General features: G+C 47.1%; 1 protein-coding gene and 1 pseudogene across 7 annotated transcripts in view; one reads left to right on the top strand and one right to left on the bottom strand.

Annotated features, from left to right (window-relative positions):
- The window catches only part of Tanc1 (tetratricopeptide repeat, ankyrin repeat and coiled-coil containing 1), a 229,343-nt gene extending 206,056 nt beyond the window's left edge, over positions 1 to 23,287 (bottom strand). For 5 of the 7 annotated variants that reach the window (XM_016003138.3, XM_006984643.4, XM_076568508.1 and 2 more), the window contains exon 1: positions 23,124 to 23,287. The gene's annotated coding sequence lies outside the window, so the exon portion shown is untranslated. Of the gene's footprint in view, positions 1 to 21,965; positions 22,469 to 23,123 lie in introns of those variants that run through there. The other 2 variants (XM_042275331.2, XM_076568506.1) reach the window with 2 other exon arrangements.
- On the top strand, positions 12,736 to 13,203 carry LOC102917044 (single-stranded DNA-binding protein, mitochondrial pseudogene; annotated as a pseudogene).
- Positions 23,288 to 25,062: the final 1,775 nt, after the last annotated feature.

Raw genomic sequence — 25,062 nt, 5'->3', positions numbered from 1 at the left:
TCTGAAGACAAAGAGGCCAAGCCGGCCCCAAGCATCCCGAGAGAGGAACAACAGGACCCAAATCAACCCAGCTACAATAGAAGTGGGGAGTGAGGATGGGGGGGGCAGGCAAAGACCCAGACACCGGAGCACCTGGGGAATCTGTAAAACAGAGAGCCCCTAAGTCACCCAAGCTGTCTACAACTGTGTTTCTGAAGACACACAGAGGCTAGAAGGAAATCATGGCCACTGCCTTAAACCCATAATGGTATTCTTTTCTCCCCCTTCCCAAACTTTACAGAGCATCATTTAACATTTCTAATTCTTAAAATATTTTAATTGCTGCGAGCACAGATGGAGGCGTGATTAATTCTGACGGAAATAATGTATGTGAAAGGTGGGAACTCTAAACCCCCCATGAATGGTATTATTGTCAGAGCATGAAGTAACCTAGAATTATGCATAATAGCATTACAGACTGCAGCGCGGGTTATTTTTATGTTCTGTGCTTGGTTTCCGGCTCACCTGATAATGTACAACATTAATCATTTCTTTACAGTATTTCCTCTAAATCTCTAAAAAAAAAACACAAATGTAGAAAAACAGCTGTACAGTACAAAAGGGCCTATAAAGGCAAGGCTTTCTCCCGTCCCAGATTCTTGGCTTCTGGGTTGTCTTATTAAATGGTGAACTCTAGATTTATGTTTTAACCAGTGGTTTACATGTAAGTATTATTAACATTTCATTCCTGGTACTGCATCTTAATCCCTAAGCTTCGTCTTATCTCCAGCCCTGACTTCTTTTTTCCATTGTGCGTCTAAGGCCTGTGGCCAACATCCAACTTCTCGTGAACTCCACCTGGATCCCCGCAGGTATCTTTGTGTTAATTGCCCCAAACCCCTCATGCTCCCAGAGAGGAGAGTCTATCCCACCCCTGCATCCTTCTCTCCCAACTCTGGTGTCCCCCCTTCCCCATTATTTCCACTGAAATCTCGAACGGTTCTCTAAACAGCGCCTGTTTCCTCCCCCTAACACCTATCAATCAACCAGTGAATTCACCCTTCCATCCTCTCCATGCTTCCCACTCCTATCCAAGTTCAAGTTACTATCTTAACCATACAAGAGTCTCACTGGCTTCCTGGCCTCCCTTCTGCCCTTCCTACCAATCTACACAGAAGCAAATTTAACCAAGTCCCTTCCCATAAGCCATTCAAAAATCCCATCACCGAGAGAGTCAAGTTTTAGTTCTTCGGCAAGGTCCGTGAGGCCCACCAATAATATCACACACCAGGCTCTCAGGGCTGCTGGCCCAGGACTGCCTTCCTCCTACAACCTACCACCGCTCTCAACCCGATGATTATAGCTCTGAATATTCCCACCCATTGCTCATACTGTTCATTGCTTTGGCTACCACCCATCTGTGATGGCTCATCTTAGTTGTCGATTTGATACACCTGGGAAGAAGGCTCCTTAAATGAGGAATTGTTCTTTTATCAGACTGGCCTGTGAGCACGTCTTTGGGGTATTTTTTTCTTGGTTGCGGATTGATGTAGAAGGGCCCAGCTATCACTAGGTATCACTACGAGGCAGGTAGGTTCAGTTTACAGGTCACCAGGAAGAAATGAACAAGAGTTTGCCATCAAGTTGGCAGCAGAGCAGCCCATTAGCGAGGTGGACAACTGGGTGGTCATAGACGGCAGTGGTGGGAGCAGGGCCCTGGGCCACCCAAAGGGGGACAGACACCTGGACAAAGAAAACAAAATGGGGGTGTCTGGCTACTACGACCTGCAGTTCATGAAGCACTGTCAATCGTCAATTGTTTGGCTACATCCTTGTCCTCTGACACCCACGGAGCATCTCCACGTTAGGTGTATTAATGTGAGGGCCTGGCTTTGTGAGAAAAGGTGTCCTTTGTTATGGAGAAAAGATGCTATCACCACCAAGGGGGGCGGGGAAGAGTAGCTGAAGGCAAGTCAGGGGAGATGGCAGTGAGTGCCCTTCCTCTGGGACCTCAATCCGAGGTCCTGCCTCACGCTCCTGCTCTCCTTCCCTCGGTGACGGCTGTAACCTGTAAAATGAAAGAAGCTCTTCCTCAAGCTGCTCTTGGCCATGGCGTTTACCACAGCAACAAAGAGGCAAACTCAGTTCTTAGTCCTTCCAAAGATGACGTAAACACCAACTTGTCTTGAAAAATGTCAAAGAATCTGCCAAGCCCTTGGCTCTCAACCCGAGGGACTCACACGTGTCGGCCTTGCCCACAGACGTCAGGTTCTTCCCAAACGGAGACCACATCCATCTTGAGTCTTCAAGCTCCTCGATTTTCACACTTCCCAACACCTCCTATGTGCCAACACCTATTCCAGGTGTCCTGTATCAACAGTTCCCATGAGGACAATGACCCCCTCCTACAGATGAAGAAACTGAGGCTCTAACATTAAGAAACATCTGCCAGGGCATTAAGCAGATGCTGAAAGTTGAATCCAAGTCTATGTAACGTCACAATCGTTGCTCCTTACATTTTACTGTTCCCTTGTGTATTTTGGAGCTTGGACTGTAAAGTCCTGAAGATAAGAACGAGTTCACAATTGTGGGCAATCTAAGGACAGTGTATTCCCCACCCCCCCACCAAATGTCAGTCCAAAGCAATCTAGCAATGACAGTGAAACAGAAAGAATATTATGAACAACTTTTGTAACTAGCCCCCGCTCCACAAACCTGCTTTTAGCATACCCGGGCAAGGGCTTCTGGGAGGGCGGTTCAAAGTCCAAAGGGCCCACCACCTTCAGCAGCTGCTTAAGTACCCTACCTCGCTCCCACCAGCTAGCTCTCCCCATGAGCAGTCCGTCGTGTCCCAAATCTTTCTCTCCATACCCCAACTCCACAGCATTTACAGGCCCACACCACTCACTGCAATGGACCTCAGAACCAGAACCCGTAAGGATTTAAAAGTGGATCCCCCTTCTGGACAGACACAGCAATCCCTGTGAACACCTACTGGGGAACCCAAGGCAAAAATGGGCAGGGAAAGAACAAATCCAGTGCCACAAGGGGTGGGGCAGGGTCGGGGTTCACAGTCACCTACAAAATGGGCACAGTGGGCGAGCGTACTGAGGCCCCGTGTGGACCAAACTAAACACGTTAAAAATAAATGAGCTCTTGGCCCCAGGCCTGGCACGCAGTGGATGCTCAACTGGCATCTTCTAAATGACTAAACGAGCAACCAAGGAAAGCTTCCACTCGCCCTCCGCCAGGCAGAATGGGAACTAAGGAGCTGGGAGCTGAGAAGCCCTGTCACTGAGACAGGAAGTTGGAGAAGGTTCCTCTCCCTCCCCAACACAAGAAAAATGAACAAGAAACTGGTCTGATCTGCAAGAGTTAACGGCAAACTTGCCGGCTAGGATAAGCGGCAAATACTACTGTGGGCAGCCAGGTACCAACAAAAGACAAAAACCAAAAAATACAGACCCCGTATCAACTCCAAGCAGCCAGAGCCACACACATCAGACATTTCCTGCCAGCTCTGGAGGAGTCACGGAAGGCAGTAAGGAACAGCAGCACACAGTCAGCCTACGCTCGCTGCTCGGCAGGCTAAGCCCCCCAGGATAAGGCGTGCCCAGAGAGGGAGACAGGCACTCAGCCTCGCCCGCCTCCCGCCATCAAGCTCAAGTCCAGGACCTCACCACACTCCAATCCCAAAAGAACCTTCAGAAGCAGCCGCACCCCAGGTCCCCAGAGAGCAAGCTCCAGGAAGCCATGCAATCTGCTCAGGTCACTGGGACCAAGGCACTGGGCTGGAACCTTACCGCAGTCGCCTGGCTTCAGAGCCTCAACTTTGGCAGAGTTGCCCATGACAAAGAGGGCAGGGACTGGATGTCACTCGATATAAACCAATGTATGATGGGAGGTGGCTGGACTTGAAAACTCAGATTTCAGAGAGCTGAGTGCTTTTCTGTTATTTGGGGGAAGAAGAGGAGACTGAAATCAGTGACTTTTGTCGTTGTGATGGGGAAGCAAATTCAGGGCCTTTTCTCCCCATCCCACAAACACTCTCTAGTCTAACCCTGAGCTGCACACCTAGACTCTATAAATGTTTAGTCAGGAATAACCCAGGCCATTCCTGGGCAAACGCGTAACCCCAGAATATACAGCATTCCTCAGTCTCACTCTCTATTTTCCAGGGTTCCAAAAGTCCAACTTTTTTTTTTTTCCCCCAAAGACACGGTCTCACTATGTAGTCCTGGAAGGCCTGGAATGTACTATGTAGACCAAGCTGGTCTCCACCTGAGAGATCCACCTACCTCTCTGCCTCTGCCGAGTGCGGAATTCAAGGCCTGTGCCACCCACACCCAGTCTCCGACCTCTTATGTGTAAGCAAGAAAAATGGGAATCTAATTTCCTAGAAATCTCTTTCTGAAAATCCACTGAAAAAGCAAGGCAAATTCTAATTTTGAGGGCTCGCTGCTCCCTAATGTTAATCCAAATAACTTTTTTAAAAGAGCAACCTTGGCAAAATTCCATATAAATGCACACAAGATCATAAAAATAAATCATTTTCCTAGGTGATTATTTTTTTTTAAACCAAAAATCAACACCATATGGTTTAAGGGGCTACGAAAAATTCCTGAAATAGAAGTAGATGGGGAGATAGTTGAGTCAGGGATTGGGGGAGACCAAGGTGGTTCAGGGGTGCTTACTGGCCCCCTGCCTAGCCAAACCCAATTTCAGTGAGAGACCCTGTGTCCAAAAACAGGGTGGAAGGCTGGCCAAGTTCCTTACCAGGTAAGGGTGCTTAAAGAAGACTAGAAAAGAAGCATAAACTGTGCTCCCCCTGGAGTCTAAGCTTTCTAGAAATCAGAAGAGAAGGGGTATGTCTTCAAATTCCCAAAATGGACAGTTTTCAAAAAAAACAAGATTCACGGCAGCCAATCGAAGCCAGCCGTATCATCCGGAGCACACACGGGCATACAAAAGAAAGGTTCGGCCTGGCCCTGCCCAGTCCTCTTGTGGCACTGTGGTGTCGCCCTGTTGATGCCCCAGCTCACGCCTCTGCCGGGCTCCGCCTTGCCCTGAGTTCCTGTCTGTCTTAGACTCCATGCTGCCCAGTTCATGCACTGCTGAGAAAGTAAACTGCACCTTGAAAACTCAGTCTGTTGAAATGGTGTTCTCAGACACCTGTCCTAAGAGGACAGTGCCATGGGGTAAGCAACCTGGGTTCAAATCCTGGCTGGCCCACCTGACCCCGGGCCCGTTTCCCTTTAGGAAAACCCCACAAGCTAATATGTCTTACATGCACACGAAAAGGCACTTAGCTGCCGTCAGTCCTCGCCCGACCAATAACTCCAGCCTTAAATGTCATCTCTCACCTGACCTACTTCAAAAGCCGAACAGAGTGCCCTGCCACCCATCTGTCCCCACGCCAATCTCCTTTGCTCCACACCACCGCTGCCAAGGCTCTGCTCCAAAGCACAGATCTGATGACATCACCTCCCAGCTGAAAGGCCCCTGACAGCTATCATTGCTCGAGGGAGCGAGTCCACACTTCTTAGCCTGGCATGCAAGGCCTCTGCAATCTGGCTCTCTCCTCCCAGCCACTCTACCCAAATGCCAGGCACCGTCTGTTCTAGAACAAACCCCCAAGCATGACTTGTTTTCATGCCTCCCAGCCTCTGTTCATTGTGATCCCTTCATCCAGAAAGCACTCCCCTCCCACCTGGCAAAATCCTACACACACGCTTCATCTCCTCCCTCTGCTCCCTGAAGCCGGTCCAGAACCAACAACTCCTCTACCTCCTCCACCACCACCTCCACCTCCTCCTCTCTCCTGCAGCACTAGCTCCTTCCTGGTCACCTTCCCCTAGGGTCCTGTGTGCTACTCTCTCAAAGACACAGGCCTGGTCCTTAAAAGACATGACAGCCCTCAAAAACCGCAAGAGCCAAAGACCAAGACCCAAAGACAGAAAACCCCAACACCAGGCATAAGAAGCCCTCTTTTGAGTGGTTGGTCGGGGTTATGCAAGAGGCTACCAAAATAGTCTAAGCTACTGCTATTATTACTATTGTTACTGCCACTGGTCCCCCTCCCCCTCAGAGGTGGAAAATACGCCCTTACTGCTGAAGACATTATGCACTTCAGACACAGGGCCCAGAGGCCCCTAAACTGGGAGTGACCAGAATGCTCCCTCCCTGAGCACTAGCTTTCATGGTACCAGAAGGCATCGTGCAAGCTTCCAAAGGAGGGAAGCAACAGACAGTCCTACCCACCTCTGATGCAAAGGAACCACACGTACTGGCTAATTCTATGTCAGCTTGACCCAAGCTGTAGTCTCTAGAAAGGAGGGCCCTCAATTGATCAAACGTCTCTGGCTCTAAGCAGACAAGCCTGTACAGCATTTTCTCAATTAGTGGTCAGTGGGAGTGGGCTCACCCACTGCAGGCCGGGCCACCCCTGAGCTGCTGATCCTGGGTACTATAAGAAAACAAGCTATGCAAGCCATGAGGAGCAAGCCGGTAAGCAGCACTCCTCCATGGCCTCTGCATCAGCGCCTGCCTCCGGGTTCCCGCCCTGACTTCCTTTAGTAATAAACTACGATGTGGAAGTGTAAGCCAAATAAACCGTTTCCCCCACAACTTGCTTTGGGCCCCACCTTTCATGATAGCAGTAGTAACCCTAACCAGGACAAACCACATGAATGACCAGCAGGGCATGATACCACCCACCTTCAGGCATCCTCGGATCTTTGCAAAGGCATAAGCATGGTATTTGTGAGACTGCCTGAAGCTGCTGTTAGTGACGGAAGCAATGGGGGCCGAGGAAGGTGACATCTCTATCAATTCCACGGCCCCGAACCCAGTCTCCATCCTTGGAGAAAGGGCATCTCTTCCATGTTGCCTCATTCCTCCTGGCCTGACTTCAGGACTGCGAAGCTGGTCGGTGGAAGAGGTCCCTCAGGCTTAAACAAAACACTCAAAATGGGAAAGACCAACAAACCTGGAAATGGGAGAAAAGGGTAAAGCCCTCAAGTGTAGCTGGACTTAGGTGTCACTGGAGTACTGAATTCATTCTCAGAAGGAATACCACCCGGGTAGTAAGCAACGCAGACCCCTTGTCTTACTGAGCATTCTCTCCTTACACAAGTCAGGTCCAAAGTCGGTGACCTAAGAAAGACCTGGAGACAAACTGCAGAGGAACGAGTCCCGCTGGGCAAGAGCTAATCCCAGCAGACACGGTCTTTAACAAGACACCCTGTCTGTAAAGAGGACCGCTCCCCCACCACCGTCACCCACTTTGGGAGCTCTCTGGGGAAGCCTGTCCTCCTGCCTGGCAACCGCCCCACGGATAAACACATCTGCAGGACTGGAGTGAGTGTGGTATGCGGAAATGCTTCATCTAAATAAAATACTACTTACTGTTCTGAACCACAGAGCAAACCACCACCAAAGTCCCAGAAGCCAGTGAGGTTCTCACAGTCTCAGTAGGTAAATGGATTTTCAGAAAAACCAGACGGCTACTTAGCAATATTCCTATGCCAAAATAGTCAAAACACCCCATTTTGGTCAGCCAGTTCCTTCTCTTCCATAAATTACCACCTAAAATTACCCTGCATGGCTGTTCAAAAGTTTTTGTACGGACATCTAATTGTTTAAATAGAAGCCAACCACCTTAGAGAGGAGCATGAAACCAAGTTCTTATTTACACTTCTATTAAAAAAAAAAAAAAATCCTAAAATTATCAACTCCTCCCCCACCCCTGAGCTGAGGACTGAAGCCCACAGAGTGAATCCTCTACTGCTGAGCTTAGATCCCTTTAAACTAATAATTTTTAGAACACCCAGAACAAGTGGCTCCGTCAGTAGAGGTCCCGCCAAGCCTGATGACCACAGTTCAATCCCAGGGACCCACATGGTGGGACAGGAGAACCAATAACTGCAAGCTGCCCTCTGACCTCCACTCTCACCCCGACGTGGGTGTTCTTCCCACACACATAAACATGCTCACACTAAAGAAGACGTCAGATAAATAAATTTCAGTTTTTCATCCAACAATGATAAGAAGAGAGCAGAGTCATGCCTGGGTACCTATGAACCAAGTCTGGCAGTAGGCAGTTTAGAGCGTCTGTCTACCTTTGGCTCTGGCACAAACTCCAAGAAAGAGGCATTACTATCCTCATTTTACAAATAGGGAAACAGGTCAAGTCTCCTATCACAGCTACACACAAAATCTAGGTTCACATGACTCCAAAGGTCATGAGCACAGCTCCACAGTAGAGAGCACTTGCCTAGCGTGTACAGTCTGCTTTGCTAGCCCACACTTGAAAAAAAAAGGAGCTGGGCACAGTGGCACACACCCGTGGCGCTCAAGATGCTGATCTTGAAAGGAGGAAGAAAGAAAGAGGGGGGGAGGGAAGGAGGGAGGGAGGGAGGGAGGGAGAGGGGGAGGGAGGGAGAGTAGGAGGGATGGAGAGGGAGGGAGGGAGAAACAGAGAGAGAGAGAGAGAGAGAGAGAGAGAGAGAGAGAGAGAGAGAGAGAGAGAAGTATATATGTCTATTTGCAGTACAGTGCTACAGTTACAAAATACCTATTATGACCAAGGCACCTTACTTCACACAAGGCAAATGTGAATGTAGAAAACAGTGTCCCTGCCAGCCGAGGGATTAAATATAAGAATGTGCTGGCAAAAATTCATAAAGGTTGCCATTCATCATATAAAGCCACTTTAACATGTGGTCAAGTTAGTCTTCATTAACACACAAATTCCTTTTATTTTTTCCCAGACATAAAAGCGCTCAAAAGGCTACAGAGGGAGGGGGAAAATTTAATGGCAAATTCAATTAGCAAGGTCAGCAATGCTGAGGACTTTGATTTAGACATCTGAGTTCACAAGATAATGTGTAGATAAAATTACCGCTCTGAGGACTTCCTTACGGTTTTGTTCGAGATTGGCCCAAGCATTCGTCAGAAAAGTATCTATTAAAAACTGTACCTAGGAAAAAAAAACTGTATCTAGGAAAAGTAAAATGGATGCATATTTCTAAACTGTCGTGCGAACAAAAATGAGCCATCATGCAACTGAAGTTTATCATTAAAACTCGGGTACCTTGCCATTTTGAATTAAACCAAAAAATGTTCAACACCCAAAGCACTTTACTCAAAAGACACATGCCATCTAAGGTACAGTATACTATTCCTTCCGGTTACCCAGGCTTTTCCATAACATCTGGACCAATTCAACTGGCATCTCCTTGACATGCTAATAATAAAATCAACAGATAAATAATAAGAGTAATAAAACCTGGCCAGGCGGTGGTGGCGCACGCCTTTAATCCCAACACTCAGGAGGCAGAGGCAGGAGGATCTCTGTGAGTTCGAGGCCAGCCTGGGCTACCAAGTGAGTTCCAGGAAAGGCACAAAGCTACACAGAGAAACCCTGCCTCGGAAAACCAAAAAAAAAAAAAAAAAAAAAAAACTACTGCGTATGAGTTACTAAACCTAAATGTTCCCAAACCATAGGGCTGAAAAAATACACTGTCTAGAACCTTTTTTTTCTTTTTTACTGCAACACTTTTATCTGTCTCTAGTTGTGGCTCTATCAGATTGTTTATTTTGTGGGCAGGTGTACATGCTACTGCCATGGCCTGAGAGTAGAGGTCAGAGGACACTTGCAGGAGTCAGCTCTCTCTCCACCCAGATGGGTGCTAGGAATCGAACTCTGGTCACTGGACTCGTCAGCAGGTCTGTTGACCTGCTAAGCCGTCTCACCAGGCCCCGATTATACCTTTAAAACTACCTTCCAGTTTATAGGAAACAGGGACAAAGCAACACCACAAAGACCACCACATGAAAATGATGTCAGAATATAGGGCAATCTACAAGCTCCTTGCCGAAGATCAAGACGCACAGGGAAGCTGTAAACAGTATTTTTCTGTTCTGAAAAAGATTGAAGGAAGAATCAACACAGTGTAGAATGCGAATATTTGATTCACTCTTGGTACAAAAAAAAAATTTTAATAAATGACATCTAGGGGACAATAATACGTTGAGATTATTGTTAATTTTATGTGATAATGAAGTAGTGTTTTTTTAGTCCTTAGTTAGAAATGTACCAAAGTTGGTGAAGCAAAATTATATAACAGGATTTGCTTTAAAATATCTGACAAACTACTCAACCAGCATTGTTCTGTGGCCAAAGCATGCTTTGCAAAAAAAAAAAAAAAAAAAAAATACCTATTGCTCCATGCATTTGCAAAACAATGAATTCTCTATTTACCTCCTAAGAGATCTAGAATAAGACCTGAGTGTTTAAAAGTTGTGGCATTTAAAAAAAAACTTACCTAGTTTTGGGCTGAGAAGATTGCTCTCAATACTTGTCACATAAGCTTGAGTCCTGGAGTTCAGAAAAAACAGGTAGGCTTGGTGGCCTCCTGTAATGCCATCACTCGGGACACAGAGACAGGGGACTCAGGGGCAAGCTTGCTCACTGGACTACTCTGAACTGGCAAGCTCTAGGTTCAGCGAAAGACCCTAAGTAAACGAAATAGAGTGATGGAAGAAGACTGTGGGGGTTAGAATGTGAACAGCCCGCATAGGTTCATATGCTTGACTACTTGGGCCCCAGCTGGTGGAACTGTTTGTGAAGGACTAGGAGGTGTGGCCTCGGTGGAGGAAGTGTGTCATAAGGCAGACTTTAACTCAGTTATCTTCAGTGCATTCTTCTGCTTCCTGCTTACAGTTAAGATGTGAGCTCTCAGCTCTTCCTGCCACCAAGCCTTTGCTCCACCATCAAGGTCTCTAACTCTGCAACTGTAAGCCCAATTCAACCCTTCCTTTTACAAGTCTCCTTGACATGTTTTATCACAGCCACAGAAACGAACTAATTCCACACTCAACATCACTTTCAGGCCTCCATACATATTTGCACACACAGGTACAGCCACGTACATGTGAACACACACATCTGGTACACTTTGCTTAACCCAGATCTTTGCATTTATTTAACTACAGAAGCCTTTTCCTTTGCGCTGCCCTTGCGGTTCCATGAAAATTAATTTTTCATGGAAGCCACTTTGGGAACTACTGTTTGTTTAGACAAATCACCTTGTGGGAAGGTTGTCTTAAGTCCCATTCAAGTTAAGAACCTCAGACAAGGTAGCTAGAATGAAGTGGTGGCCAGCTGCAATCCCAGCACCGAGGAAGCAGAATAAAGCATGTGGGCAGCGAGTTTCAGACTAGCCTGGGCTGCAAAGCCAGTTTCTGTGACACAAACAGATAAATAAAATCACGTCTGCATGTCGACAATCTAAGAGCTACTTATTGCTTCTGTGGCCCATGCGTCTCTAACTACGCTGTGTCTCTGATGTGTTTTGGTTTGTAAATCTCTACAGACACTAAACTCCACTGCAAACCTGCCCTCCATGAAGTTAAATTCTACCTATTCTCATCCATTTCCTCTCAATCCACAGAGGAACAATTTCAAACTCATCCAGATTGTCAAACTACACTTAACTTTTCAGTCCCAAACTCTGTCGAGATATTTCCAAGGAACATCAAACACCTCTCTCAGGAGATTAAAACACTCCTAAAAATCAAACATCTCCTGGGTACCACTTCAAGTTTGCCATCACTTACCTCAGAAGCCTCGATTCCCATCTTTATGCAGACGTATCCCACGTATAAGCAGGTCCTTCCAATACTCGGCCAACTAAACTGCCAAAGCATCACTTGATCACACAACATCCCTGCTCCACGGTTAAATGCTTTATAGTCACTTCCAATTACTATCTGCAATTCTTTGAGAAAAACTACATCCCATTCTACTTAGGATATGCTATACTTTAAAAATGTATGGAAATATACTCAAAAGAAAACAGAAATGGCTAACGAAGAAATATGAGATAGAAGTCAACACCACAAGAATCAGATTTTATGCCTCCCCTGCCTATAGGAGGCCATTTATAACGTTCCAAACACTTTCGTATACACTCTGTCATTTGACCCTCAAAACTCTGGAGGAATCTGTTTTTCATCATAGCAGCACAGAGTATCTAGCAGAGCTCAACTTGAAAGCAGACAGCTTGTCAACCCTCAATTAGCCTCTCTACGTGAGGAATGTCAGCTGAGCGGTGGAAGAGTCCATCATTCCCAACAGGAATGCTCTGGCCAGTATCACAGTAGCATGCAGGACAGTCTCCCAGGATTTTGCTTGGTGGTAATTACAGATGGCTAACCATTCACAGGCAGTTAGGTCTTCCTAAAGATCAGCTGTACATGGTGGTGCATGGCTGCAAGCCCGTCACTGAAAAGTGCGAGACAACAGGATCGGGAGTTCAAGGCTAGCTTTAGCTATTGATTGAGTTTGAGGCCCGCTTGGGTTGCATGGGACCTTGTTTTAAGAAAGAGAAAAATCGGGCTAATGCGACAGCTCAGCACATGAAGGCAAAAAGGGGCTTGTGGCAGGTCTGACAACCTGAGCCTGACTCCTGGAGTCCCCTGTGGGAAGGAAAGAACCAACTCCCATGGCTGGTCCCCTGGTCTCCATATACACACAGCAGCATGTGCATAACACACACACACACACACACACACACACAGAGTCCCCTGTCTCTGTGTCCCAAGTGATAGATTACAGGAGGCCACCATGCCTACCTGGTTTTTCTGAACTCCAGCACTCAAGGTATGAAGGATGAGAACTTATCACAAAGCCGGGGTGGTGGTGTGCGTCAGGAAAAGCCTAAAGATTAGATTGTAAGAAAAACCGAAGGCATGTTTTGAACACCTGTGTTGCAAGTGTTGCATCAGTTTGTAAGACAAGCATCTGAGGCAGCCAGCAGTTCGGTTCTTGAACGATCTCTGAATCACGTTCAGTTCCCTGGGCGAGCAGGTCAGGACCCCGTCACAAGACAGGTGGAAAGGAAAAAAACAAAACAAAACCCAGTCACAATATTTTCTCTGGCAACAAATGAGATGTGGTGATCAGGGGACAGTGAAGTATTCCAAACAGGTGACGTCAGTCAAAAGACAACATGGCACAGAATATCAGTGTTTCAACCAGGCCTCGGAGAGGAGGCCTATCAGTATGTGGAAAAGGACGCTCACATATTTCTGGAAGGGAAAGTGGACTGTGGTGAACACATGGATGAAAATCACGTGACGCAGGAAGCAACAACAATCATAGCTGATGGCATTATATTTCTGAGTGACCAGACAAAAGAAAAGACAGAGAACGGATGATTCTTCTTTGATCATTGTTTGAAACAGTCTCCTTTCCAAATCATGTATAGTCTATAGTTTAAAGATGTAGATTAAAACCTTTTATATAAAAATATTTAAAAATGGATTCTTGGCCTATCTCTTTATTTCAAAGAAGGAGCAAATAATTTTTTTAAGTGACTAAGGCAAGGCAAGACCCCTACCATCAAAAAGCTTATATCCCATCAGGGCAGGGCAAACAGGTGAACAACTTAATTATAAAAGGCAAAAGGAGAAAAACACCTTAAGAAATGCACAGGCACAGACGGGCGGCGGCGGTGGTGGCGCACGCCTTCAGTCCCAGCACTCGGGAGGCAGAGCCAGGTGGATCTCTGTGAGTTTGAGGCCTGTTTGGTCTAAAAGCAAGATCCGGAACAGACACCAAAACTACAGAGAAACCCTGTCTTGAAAAACCAAAAAAGGAGGAGGAGGAGAAGGAGGAGAAGGAGAAGGAGGAGGAGGGGGAGGAGGAGGAGGAGGGGGGAGGGGAGGAGGAGGAAGGAAGGAAGGAAAGAAGGAAGGAAGGAAGGAAGGAAGGAAGGAAGGAAGGAAGGAAGGAAGGAAGGAAGGAAGGAAGGAAGGAAGGAAGGCAGGCAGGCAGGCAGGCAGGCAGGCACAGACACGTGTCAGGAAGATAAAGGGGGCGGGGTCACTGAAATGTGGGAACAGAGAGGGAAATCTTCATCAGAAATCAGTTTCTGAGTTCCTTTGAGCTGTGTTTTAAGGGTGATACAATTTTCAGTTTGAAGAAAGAGGAAGAGCCTTATCAAAGACCAAAGGCAGAGGCAGGTGAATGTCTCTGAGTTCAAGGCTAGCCTGGTCTACAGATCGAGTTCCAGAACAGCCAGGGCTGTATAGAAAAACTTTGTCTTGAAAAAGCACAACAAAAATTGAAAAAAAAAAAAAAAAATCACGCCGGGCGGTGGTGGCGCACGCCTTTAATCCCAGCACTCAGGAGGCAGAGCCAGGCGGATCTCTGTGAATTTGAGGCCAGCCTGGACTACCAAGTGAGTTCCAGGAAAGGCACAAAGCTACACAGAGAAACCCTGTCTCGAAAAACCAAAAAAAAAAAAAAAAAAATCACACACCAGAATTAACCAGACCCAAAGTCTATACATCTCAATGAACTTTTCTTTTGTAGGGGAGGGAGGCAGGTCTTTGAGACAAGGTCTCTCTATACAGCCCTGGCTGTCCTGGAACTCACTATGTAGACCAGGTTGGCCTCAAACTCATAGAAATCTGTCTGTCTCTGCCTCTCGAGTGCTGGGATAAAAAGTGTGCCGCACCACACACAGCACAATGAACTTCTGTACAGTTAGAGCGACCATTCGGTCTGTACAGTTAGAGCGGCCATTCGGAGCGGAAGCTGTGGAGCTCACACTGGATTTTAGACTTTCACCATCCAATATATTTTTGTGCACTTAAGCCACCAAAAACAATCTATGACAGAGTTAGAACTAGAAACCCAACTAACTTTGTACCCTCTTTCCTAACCTGTGCCTATTACCTGCAATCAGTCCTTCCTCACCCAATACTTAGCCTTTCTTGTTCCCTTTTCTACATGTTTTACTGTATCCACATGTACATTTGTTTATATATGTGCATATAATAGTGACTAGATTCCACATATGAAGAATATAACATATGGCTTTTCCCAAGAATCTAATGAAACTTACGATTCAATCAATATTTTAGTTTATTTTTATTAATAATATAAGTTGTTAGGCAAATCTTGTGCCAACCTATCAAAACTCCTAACCACTTTGTAGTAAGTTTTTTTTTTTGTTGTTGTTGTTGTTGTTTGTTGCTTTTCCTTTCTTTCTTTTAGACAGGGTTTCTCTGTGTAGCGCTGGCTATCCTGGAACTTAACTCTGTAGACCAGGCTGGCCTTGAACTCACAGAGATCTGTGGTAATATATTGTGTACCCTAATAAAATTTGTCTGAAGATCAGGGGACAGAACAAGCCACTAGATTAAACATAGAGGCCAGGCAGTGGTGACAAACACCTTTAATCCTAGCACCTGGGAGGGAGACAGAGATCCATCTGGATCTCTGTGAGTTCAAAACCACCCTGGACTACATGAGATTGACTCAGTCTAGAAGAGAAACAGAGCCAGGCAATGGTGGCACACACCTTTAATTCCAACACTTGAGATCTCATGCCTTTGCTTGGGAAGCACACACACCTTTAATTCCAGGAAGTTCGGCTAGGCAGAGAAAAGTATATAAATAAGGGGTGAGAAGACAGGAACTAAGGGCTTTTCAGCGGAAGCGTCCCTTTTGACTAGAGGCCTTTTGGCTACAAAGCCTTTTAGGCTGAGGAGTTGGTGAGGTAAGAGGTGGTGAATGTGGCTTGTTCCTATGTTTTTCTGATCTTTTTACTTCAATATCTGGTTCCAGATTTTTTTTATTAAAAGGCAATTTAGATTTCGTACAACAGAGATCCACCTGCCCATGCCTCCCGAGTGCTGGGATTGAAGGCGTGGGCCACCACCACCCAGCTTTGTGATAACTTCTCATCCTTCATACCTTCTCACTCTCTTTATTCCAACTGTGTGCCGTTAGCATTTCCCCACACTTTCTTTGCAAGAACCTTTTAAAGTTGCTTCCCATTTTGTGGGAGCCAGTTTAATTAAAAATAGATAATATACACCATAAATCTATGTAAATGGATAGGGTTCATCTAAGGCAGAGGTTCTCAGCCTGTGAGTTATAACCCCTTTGGCAGGAGTTGCATATCAGATATCCTGCATATCAAATATTTACACTATGATTCATAACAGGGGCAAAATTACAGTTATGAAGGAGCAATGAAAATAATGTTATGGTTGGGGGTCACCACAGCATGAGGTACTACTGTATAAAGGGTCGCAGCGTTAGGAAGGTTGAGAACCACGGCTCTAAGGCAAGAACAGTAGTGAGGTTACCACAGTCAACTCCACTAGGTTGTAATACGCTCCTCACACAACCCAAGTGACGGGTACTGCGCAGCTCTATACCCAGTATGTACTCATATATAAACATTAGGAAAACTCTTTGGTTTTCCCCTTGGAAAAGCTCTGGTATTTCCTTCTCTCCCTTACTAGATAGTCTGGCACATTCTGCTTTGGTAATCACTGTCTTAGGCAATAATAAGAATTATTTTCTTCAGAGAGGTTCTAAGTCATGGTAGCTCTAAGGCTGGTTAATTCAGCAGCTGAGAAGAAGCCACTGTGGTTTTAGGTACTGTCAACCTTTGCACGGTGTGAGACCACTCCAAGCTTCAGGTGATGCTGAAGATAGGCAAGTCCCAATTGGTGTCACAAACCTGCTCATTAACCAGCCACTGACAGCAGGTGCAGTTATACTAAAATTATCCTGATGCAAGATTCTCTCCCTGGGGCAGGAGACACACCCAGCTTACCCATGAATATGTGGACAATTAAAAAGTCATCAAAAGCAGAATTGTGGCCCTGCAGTGGGTGGGGCGGTGGTGGCTATGCTTTTAATCCCAGCGCTGGGGAGGCAGAGGCAGGCAGATCTCTGAGTTCAAGGCCAGCCCTGTCTATGGAATGAGTTCGAGAATGTCCAGGGCTACACCAGAAACAAAATAAACAAACAAGGCAGAATCATGGTAGGAAGTCATGTTGTGAGTTTTTAACAGCAATGCCCCCCACCACCACCCCACGCCCTACACTCAAGCCAGTGAATCATGGATGAGCCTCAGCCTAGGCAGAACAACCATCCAACTAAGGCTAGTTCTCATTCTAAATAAATGAACAGTGGTGGTTGGTCTATTTCACAAGAAGCAAGGGAGGCCAGGATACAGAAAGCTGTTGTATGCAGAACTGTCACTGGGGGGGGGGGGAGCAGATAATGAGAGAAGAACTACTCTTTCATCTCCATGGATTTTTTTAAAATTCACACATCTGGGTTCACATCAGCAAGTACTCAATAAACATTAATAATTGATGTTATGAATCTCAAGGAATTTAGAGCAAAGCCTGGCAGTGAGAGGGGATCATACTACACTATATGGGCATCATGACCCGTCCTAAGTTTTTAGAAGTCAATTCAATACCCCTTTACACACAGAGACTATATCCCTGCAGAATGTGGACAAGCCTATGCTTTCCAGACTACAGGAACGTACATCATAAAGACATTAAGAATGTTCAGTCTTTTGCCATTTGGGCCAGCCAATACCACCTCTAGCAATCTATGCTGTGCTGGCCAGCTGTTTTTGTTTTCTTATTCTCCATCTCTTCCCCACAAGAACCTCCTCTGTGGGACACTGTCCCATCTTGTGGGTTTAATGGGGGCCTGCCAACTGGAACTCTTCTTTGGCCAATCCGAGTCCTTTCACATTGTTCTCAGGTTGGCACGAACAGAAAGAGGCAGCTTTCTGATGATAGGAGGTGTTGGAGCTACTGGGAGCCAGAAGCTGAACTAGGCCACGGTGACTTCCATACAGGCATCCTATCTGAGGCAAAGGGTTCCAATAGTCTGAGGGAGATTTCGGTCCAAAGATATCAAAGGTCAAAGTGGATTATCTGGTGATGGTAACATATGCAATGGATTTAGAAACCAGTCATTAAAACAGGGCCAAAGAATGCTCAACACAGAGGATGCATGTATGACAAGAACAAGTGTATCACATGATCATATACTGACTCTAAACTGTACAGGTGCAATATATGCGTTTTTATGTGTATATCTTCCACATCTTCAAAACTGTATGTCACGTAATATACCATTTTGCTTCAGTCCATTCTTTGTGTGAAAGGCCCACGCACAGTTACCTGTTTCTTCCACGCTCTCCACCCTTCCGAGGTGTGTGGCCCTAGGCTTGCTGGGTGAGGCAAGAAAGGCGCTGAGTCACGGTGGTTCTGTGTTAGTTAAAAGGCTGAGCATTGTGAGTTCATGTCTATTTACAATGAAATAGTGGCTGGGAGACTTTGGGACTGATAAATCCTCTCATGCTCATGGCAAAACCCATGCCGAAACCCATGGTCTATGTCCTGTCTCTGCAACGTTTTTCTTCCCTTGGACATTTCTTTCTATGGGGTACGTCTTTCTAGAACATTCTCCTCCATCACCCACACTCACAGAAGCCCCTTAAAGACACTCTACAGAGACAACTGACCAGCAAGACAGCAAACAAAACCAGAATTCCTTTCACTAACCTCCAGATAATGCTTCTAAGGGCCTTCGTCATGGAAATCCTCTTTTGGTACACTGACCGACCGCCTTCCGACTTTACTAGGAAATACTGGGTGGCAGCGTTCCCTTCCACTTTCACTTCCAAGGAAAGAACAACTGTGTCAGATTTACCAGTAAGTGAACAGGTACTGACACATCTGTTTAAATGGGTTTAAACCCCATTTCTTAATATTTTGCAAAGATATTCCTCCAAAAGTTAAGTTTTAAAAGCTGACTATGAAGCCACAAGCTGTGTCGTATACCTGTAATCTCAGCACACAGAAGCCCCGGGCAGGGAGAGCACAAGTTTGAAGCCAGACTGGGCTACTCAGTCAGGACCTTCTGTCACAACCAACCAATAAATAAATGCCTTATATGGACAAATTGCTCCATCATAAAAGGGCTTATATGGAGCCACTGAGATATCAATGGGCCAAAGGGCTTGATGTACAAGACGAACAACCTGAGTTCAATCCCCAGAACCACAGCGGAAGAGAAAAGTAATGCCAGAAGTTGTCCTCTGAGCTCCACACACACAGCATGGCATGTGCACCCACGCTTGCACATGCACAGATCAAATAATAAATGAAACAAAAGCTGTAAAGTAAAAAAGCTGGCATCTGCTGGGTGGTGGTGGTGGCGGCGGCGGCGGCGGCGGCGGCGGCGCACGCCTTTGATCTTGGGAGGCAGAGGCAGGTGGATCTCTAATTAGTTTGAGACCAGCCTGGTCTACATAATGAATTCCAGGACATCCAGGGCAACACAGAGAAACCCTGTCTCGAAAAAACCAAAACCAAAACAAACAAAAAAAGCTAGTATCTTAGCATGTGATTTCATTTTGAACCTGTTAAAGTTCATAAACAAATGGTGTAGTTCAGTGGTATATGTGTTTAGCATGTCAGAACATCTAGATTTGATTCTCAGTATTACCGAAAATCCTGACCAGCTTCCAGACTGAGGGTCCAGCTACACTTAGTACTCCTAAACAGGCAGGCAGGAACACAGTAGATCACGAGTGAAAACGGGTCACTGCACACTCCTACTTCACCATTTAACCACAAGGAAAGACTTCCATGCCATGGAAAGTGCTACAAAATCCGTCTATGTACTCCACAGGAAGGGTAGTGAATCCAAGAAAGGGATATTCAGCCAGGCTTTATACCTAGTCTGACAGGAGCCAAGATGAAAGGCAAAGAGTGTGTTCATCTTTGTTTTTAAAAAGATGTAGATCTGAGGAGGGATCTCCTCAAGAATGCTATCACCGATACACATCTGGAATATAAATCACTGAGGCCTACTTGATTTAAAAAAAAAAAAAAGAAAGAAAGAAAGAAAAGAAAAGAAATTGAAAGTAAACAAATGATTAGTCAGAGAGAAGTATGTGACTTTCTGAAACTCTCCTAGGGAGAAATATTCAGTTATCATTATTAGAGAACTGTTTTTAATCCTTCATATCAGAGCAGAGATAAAGCTCTGGGGTTCTCGAACCAAAATAACCATAAATGAAACACTGTGAGAAACTGCCACACGTTCTGTCTGTCAGGCCTTAGTGAATTCACAGGTGACTTCCATGAATAAAGGTAGAGGGAGAGAATGGACAACAAGGATCTGCTGGGCTCAAGTTCAGCTCCATCATAGGTGATATCAGGCAAACCGACCTGACTTCCTGGGGCCCTGGTTGACTCAACTGAGAGGTTTGGGGATAAAATATGTATTGTAGCTCTTTATGATTGCTGTTACACTGTTCTGCTATTACACAAAATTCCTAGATTTCCCCAACTCTTGTAGTCACAAAGTTGCAATGTGATTCCATTCTGGGGATCATCCGTTAGAAAACAAAAACCCAGAAAGGCTGAAGAGCCCTAGAGAGCGGATGCTTCTGTAAGCTGGAGGAGAGGTAGTTTTACAACTACAATAAGCATTTAAAAGACAGTTCAGAGTCAAGCTTGGTGGTGCACACCTTTAATCCCAGGACTCGGGAGGCAGAGGCAGGAGGATCTCTGTTAGTTAGAGGGAAGCCTGGTCTACATAGTGAGTTCCAGGGCAGCAAGGACTGTAGTGAGACCCCATCGCAAAATAGCAAACAAACAAAAAATAGTTAAGCAAAAGACCGTTCTAGAGACATAGCACAATTCCCCAGTCTGTGTGATATATGTGTGTAAACTAAAAGTTCCACAATAAAAATAAAGTTTGTTCTCCACACGCCCCCATACCCCACCAACAAGGCCTCATGTATGTTGGACAAGAATAAACCCATTTTTCTAACTAGGAAATTCTCAGCCTAACAGAAACAAAATCTTTACTATTGAGTTTTAAGTGCCTGGTCGAAACAGACCCAACTACCTCCCAGCTATTCTGGCAAGCCTCATTATAATATGGATTATAGCTTCACTAGCCCAGGGACAGGGCTTTTAATGTTCTCTGGGAGATAAAGAATTAATCAGCAACCCAGAAAAGAAGTTGTCTAAAAATGGATGATTTAGTCAAAGTAATTCCATTGTCTCTAAAATTGTGCCCTCAATCACCCAGCATCAAAACCCCACTATGGCATCAAATAAATTTTATGTGGTTAAAGAGACAAAATGTTCTTCTGGCTGTTATGGGAAGCAAAAAAGGGCTGACTGACTATGAATCAGTTATGTTTTAGCTCCACAACGAACATGAATTATGATAATTTAGACATTCTGGTGGTTGAACCAAAAAAGCAGGAAAATCAATACTTTCGAGTTCCAGCAAAAGTTTGTGGCACCAGGAACATGGAAGTGACCTTACATTTATTTCTGGACTTCCCTGCCTCCACAAAAATTAATGACACTATTTCCCATCCCTTGCTGACGAATCACAGTAGTTGGGAAGCCAGGACACGTCCACTTGGCAGGTAGGAAGAAATCTCTAGGAAGGGACTGAGGAACGTCAGACACCAAAGTTTCTTTACTAGGCATACTCTTTGTAAAAGCACCAAGATCTATTTATGATGCTTTTTGACTGACACCCACAAGCATTCTGGCTGACACAAACTTTGCAGATTGTAGGGAAGTCCCTGTGAGCTCTTTTAAGTAGCCCAGATGAGCAAAACACTCAGAACGCCACCATAATGAGCACCTCACAGGCGCTCATAAATTCTTTCATTCCCAGCAATCAAGAAGCAGCTGTTAAAATCCAGGAATCTTCCTAGTAGCAGATCTGAAATACCTCCGGGCTGCCCGGAGAAACTTCACAACTGCTTTCTCCTCTTCCTCCCTCCCCCATCCCAGGAGTGCCAGCCTGGCAGGATAAGGACGACCCAGGAAGGGGGGATTGGGGTGAAGGGGAGTAGCGGATCTAGTGAAAGCAGAGACGCAGGCTCCCTTCTTTTTCACCACAAAGAAAAATCAACTCCCCGGGCCAGCCAACCAGGTTTCTCCTTCCGTCCCCCAGCACACTAACTTCGGCAGTCTGATGAGTCTGGCATTTCCAGAGTTCGCGACCTCGGCCGCCCCGAGCCCTTTCCTAAGAGATTTTGAACCAAAGGAGCCAACAGCGTCTGAACTCCTTTCCAGGTTAAGACTCAGCTTGCCTTTACCTTTTAACCCGCCAGGACGCTACTTCTGGGGTCAAGTTCAAGATGAAGGTGCCCTCCTCACCTCCCTGAGTTCACTCCGCAGGAAACTGTAATACTGAGACGAGTCCCACTACTCCAGGCACAAGGATCCGGGGCTCCCAAGCAGGAGCCTGGGCAGCCTGCAGAAGACTGTCACAGCCCGGCGTCCCCCGCCCTCGGCCGCGGCGCCGCGTTTCTACCTGGCCACGGCCGCATTTCCTCCCGGAGCCTTTACACAATAAGTAAGTTTTGGGAACGCCAGTCCAGAGATCTTGCTGTCTGCAAACACGCTACACAATGCCCAGGGCTTCCTTCCCCGCCAGCCGTTCCGGAAAGAACCGCGCCGAGCCCGGGGGGCCCCCCTACACACCCAAAAGTCCTCCAGGAAGAACCTGAATCCTATCATAATGCTTCCAAAAGTAATCACTCATCGCCCAAGGGCAAGGGGACTCGCAAACGTGACACGACCCTCCACTTAGCTGGCACGAAAAGAAAAATCTTCAAGGTCTAATCCCAAGCCATCACCCCACCGCCGCCGCCGCCACCACCAAGGGAAGAAATTCGCGTGCATATGCGAGTCGCAGCCTGCAGGAGCGAAGCACACAATCTCAAGCCCACAGCGGGAGAGACGATTTTCCCAGCTGAAGTTCGCTCGGCAACTTCGCGACCCGCGCAGCGCGACACTCGAGACCCCGCGGTGCCATGCGCCCCTCCCGCATGTCTCCCCCACCCCCACCCCAGGTGCCCTGCGCAGCCCAGGCCCTGTCTAGCCAAGGGACGGAGGAGGCGGACGAGGGGCGGCTGGGAAAGTCTTGCGAGCCGCGTGATCCCGGTGTCCCCCCCGGCCCGGCTCTGCTGCAACCCGTTCCTCCCGGTGCGCAGGAAACGGCCTGCACCGACTCCCCGGCAGCGCCTAGCCCGAGGCCGGGAGCACCGGGCATGTCCGCCCGCGCCTCTTCCCGGAAAGCTCCCGCTGTGCCCGGCCGAGGAGGAGGGGGGACGTCCCGAAACTTTCCCACCAGCCTGGCTCTGGTTTCCTGGGCTGCAACCCGGGACCCTTCCTCCCCGGCCATCCCGGGCAACTGAGCCGGCTGCGGACGCCCGGAGGCCCGCAGCGGGCGCCCGGACAGCTGGAGTTACCTGCTAGGAAAGTTTCCAGCTCTCGACGCCGTTCCCACCGCGGGGGCCGGGTCTCAGGGCGCGGCGGGCTGGGCGCTCAGCAGCTGCGGCGGCTCCTGCGGCTCCCGAGCCGGGCTCCCGCAGCTGCCACCGCGGAGGCAGCGCTCGGGCCCGTCCCCCCGCCTCGCTCGGCCCACACCGGGACCTCATTGGCAGCGCGAGTCCCCGCCCTTGCGCGTGTTCCGGAAGGCACCTTCGCTGTGCGCGCCCGCTGGGGCTACGCCTCCCGCGCCCCTCCCGACTGGAAGCTGCCGGGGCTCGGGGACCCGCTGGGGCGCGGCACGCGAACTTTCCGCCCGGCGCCTCCGCTCCTCCTCTCCCAGCCCGTTCCCTGCGGGAGGCCAAGCTTCCTTTGAGAAGGCTGCTCCCCTGGGGCTCCCTCCGCCTGGACGCCTGTGGGACAGGACCAGAAGTGTGATTAGTCGCCCCCCACCCCGCTTTTGTTTTTTCCCCAGCCGCTTTTAAAAATCAGTAAAGTGGCCCGGCCTTTGGTCTACACTGCTCTCTAAAAGCATTGGAGGAGGACATATGAGAGCAATTAGCCAAGCTGGAGTTTCCGCGGATGCCTTAGGGTGGCTTTGTTGGTTTTTCTTCCCCTCGCTTAACTATACACAAACAAACACATTTTTTTTTTCTGGTTCCAAAATGAGCTAAGAGAGATGGACAGTGCATCTCGCTCACTGCACCTTTATCTTTCGCAAAAGTGAATTGGGAGCGGGGGGAGGGGTGCTCAGGGATCAGTGACTGTCCAGGGTCGAGGGTCCACCGCCTCCTTGAAGTCTGTGGCTGGGGATGCGGTCTGGACTGAGTCCACTGGCCAGCCGAGTGTAGCTTCTTGTCAGGAGGAGGAGTCCTGGAGGGGAACAGACAAAGATGCTATTATTAAGCAGGCTGGTGGCAGTAAATTAAACTCCCTCGTTCCCAAAATGTTTTGTTATTCCCAACAGACAGAAGTCCAAGAATGGCCTAGGGATCTGGGAGACCTGGGTCCTCCAGAAACCTCCCAGCCATCCACAGACCATTTACATGTAGAAGGCTCAGCCCCACTCTATTCCCAAAGTCCTTTGGACCCCCTTTCTTTGCAGAAGGATCAAGTAGAAATTCCAAAAGGAATTGGTCGCAGGCCGTCCGTGTACATAGAGGGAAGAATACAGAAGTTGCTATAAATGGGTTTATTGAGAACCCCTAACCTTTACTGTGGCAAACCCGCCTTTAAAGACAACTGTGTTTTAAACAAGTTTCCCTGTAAAAACTTCAGCCTCACGTAGAGCTTCCCAATATAAAGATAGCAGCCGGAATGGTGTTCGTATTTAAAGTTCCTGTGAAAAGCGACAGGAAGCAAAGGCCACTCAATAAAATAAAAGATGACTGAAATGTGCTGGGTATTTCTCACTCATACATTCAAAGGCCTGATTATCACTGTATTTATATTAAGCAGCAAAAGTATCTCAGGCTTCCCTCGAGCAAAGCAGGACATGAATATTCAAAGCAAGTAAGAGCGTAACAGGGGAAGCCGGGAAGTTATGGACAGCCCCTCCCCGCTCTCAAGTGCCTGGCTGTCGAAAACCAGGGTGATATTTGATTAACTTCTCTTGAAATACAGGGTGTGAAAGTTACCAATCTTTCAAACACAGATAACAAAGACAGCAACAATAAGACACTGAACCAAACAAAAGACAAACACTCAAAGGTCAGTCCAGTCTGGAATCCTAAGATGTGTGAGAAACTCCTAAAGAAATAAACAGGTACAGCTTCCTCCTGCTCAGGCTTGTCTGCAGTGGGCAAAATGAGTAGGTGATGGAGGAAATCCATAATTTTTTTGCGCATTCTTCTTGGACTATCCTCAGCTCTCTTTCTAAACTTGAATGAAATTGCTTAAAGAACTATGAAGACCATCAAA

Source organism: Peromyscus maniculatus, chromosome 4 (assembly GCF_049852395.1).
Source record: "Peromyscus maniculatus bairdii isolate BWxNUB_F1_BW_parent chromosome 4, HU_Pman_BW_mat_3.1, whole genome shotgun sequence".
NCBI classification, from domain to species: Eukaryota; Metazoa; Chordata; class Mammalia; order Rodentia; family Cricetidae; genus Peromyscus; species Peromyscus maniculatus.
Note: the sequence above shows the minus strand (reverse complement) of the source record. Positions and strands in the feature narration are given on the sequence as shown.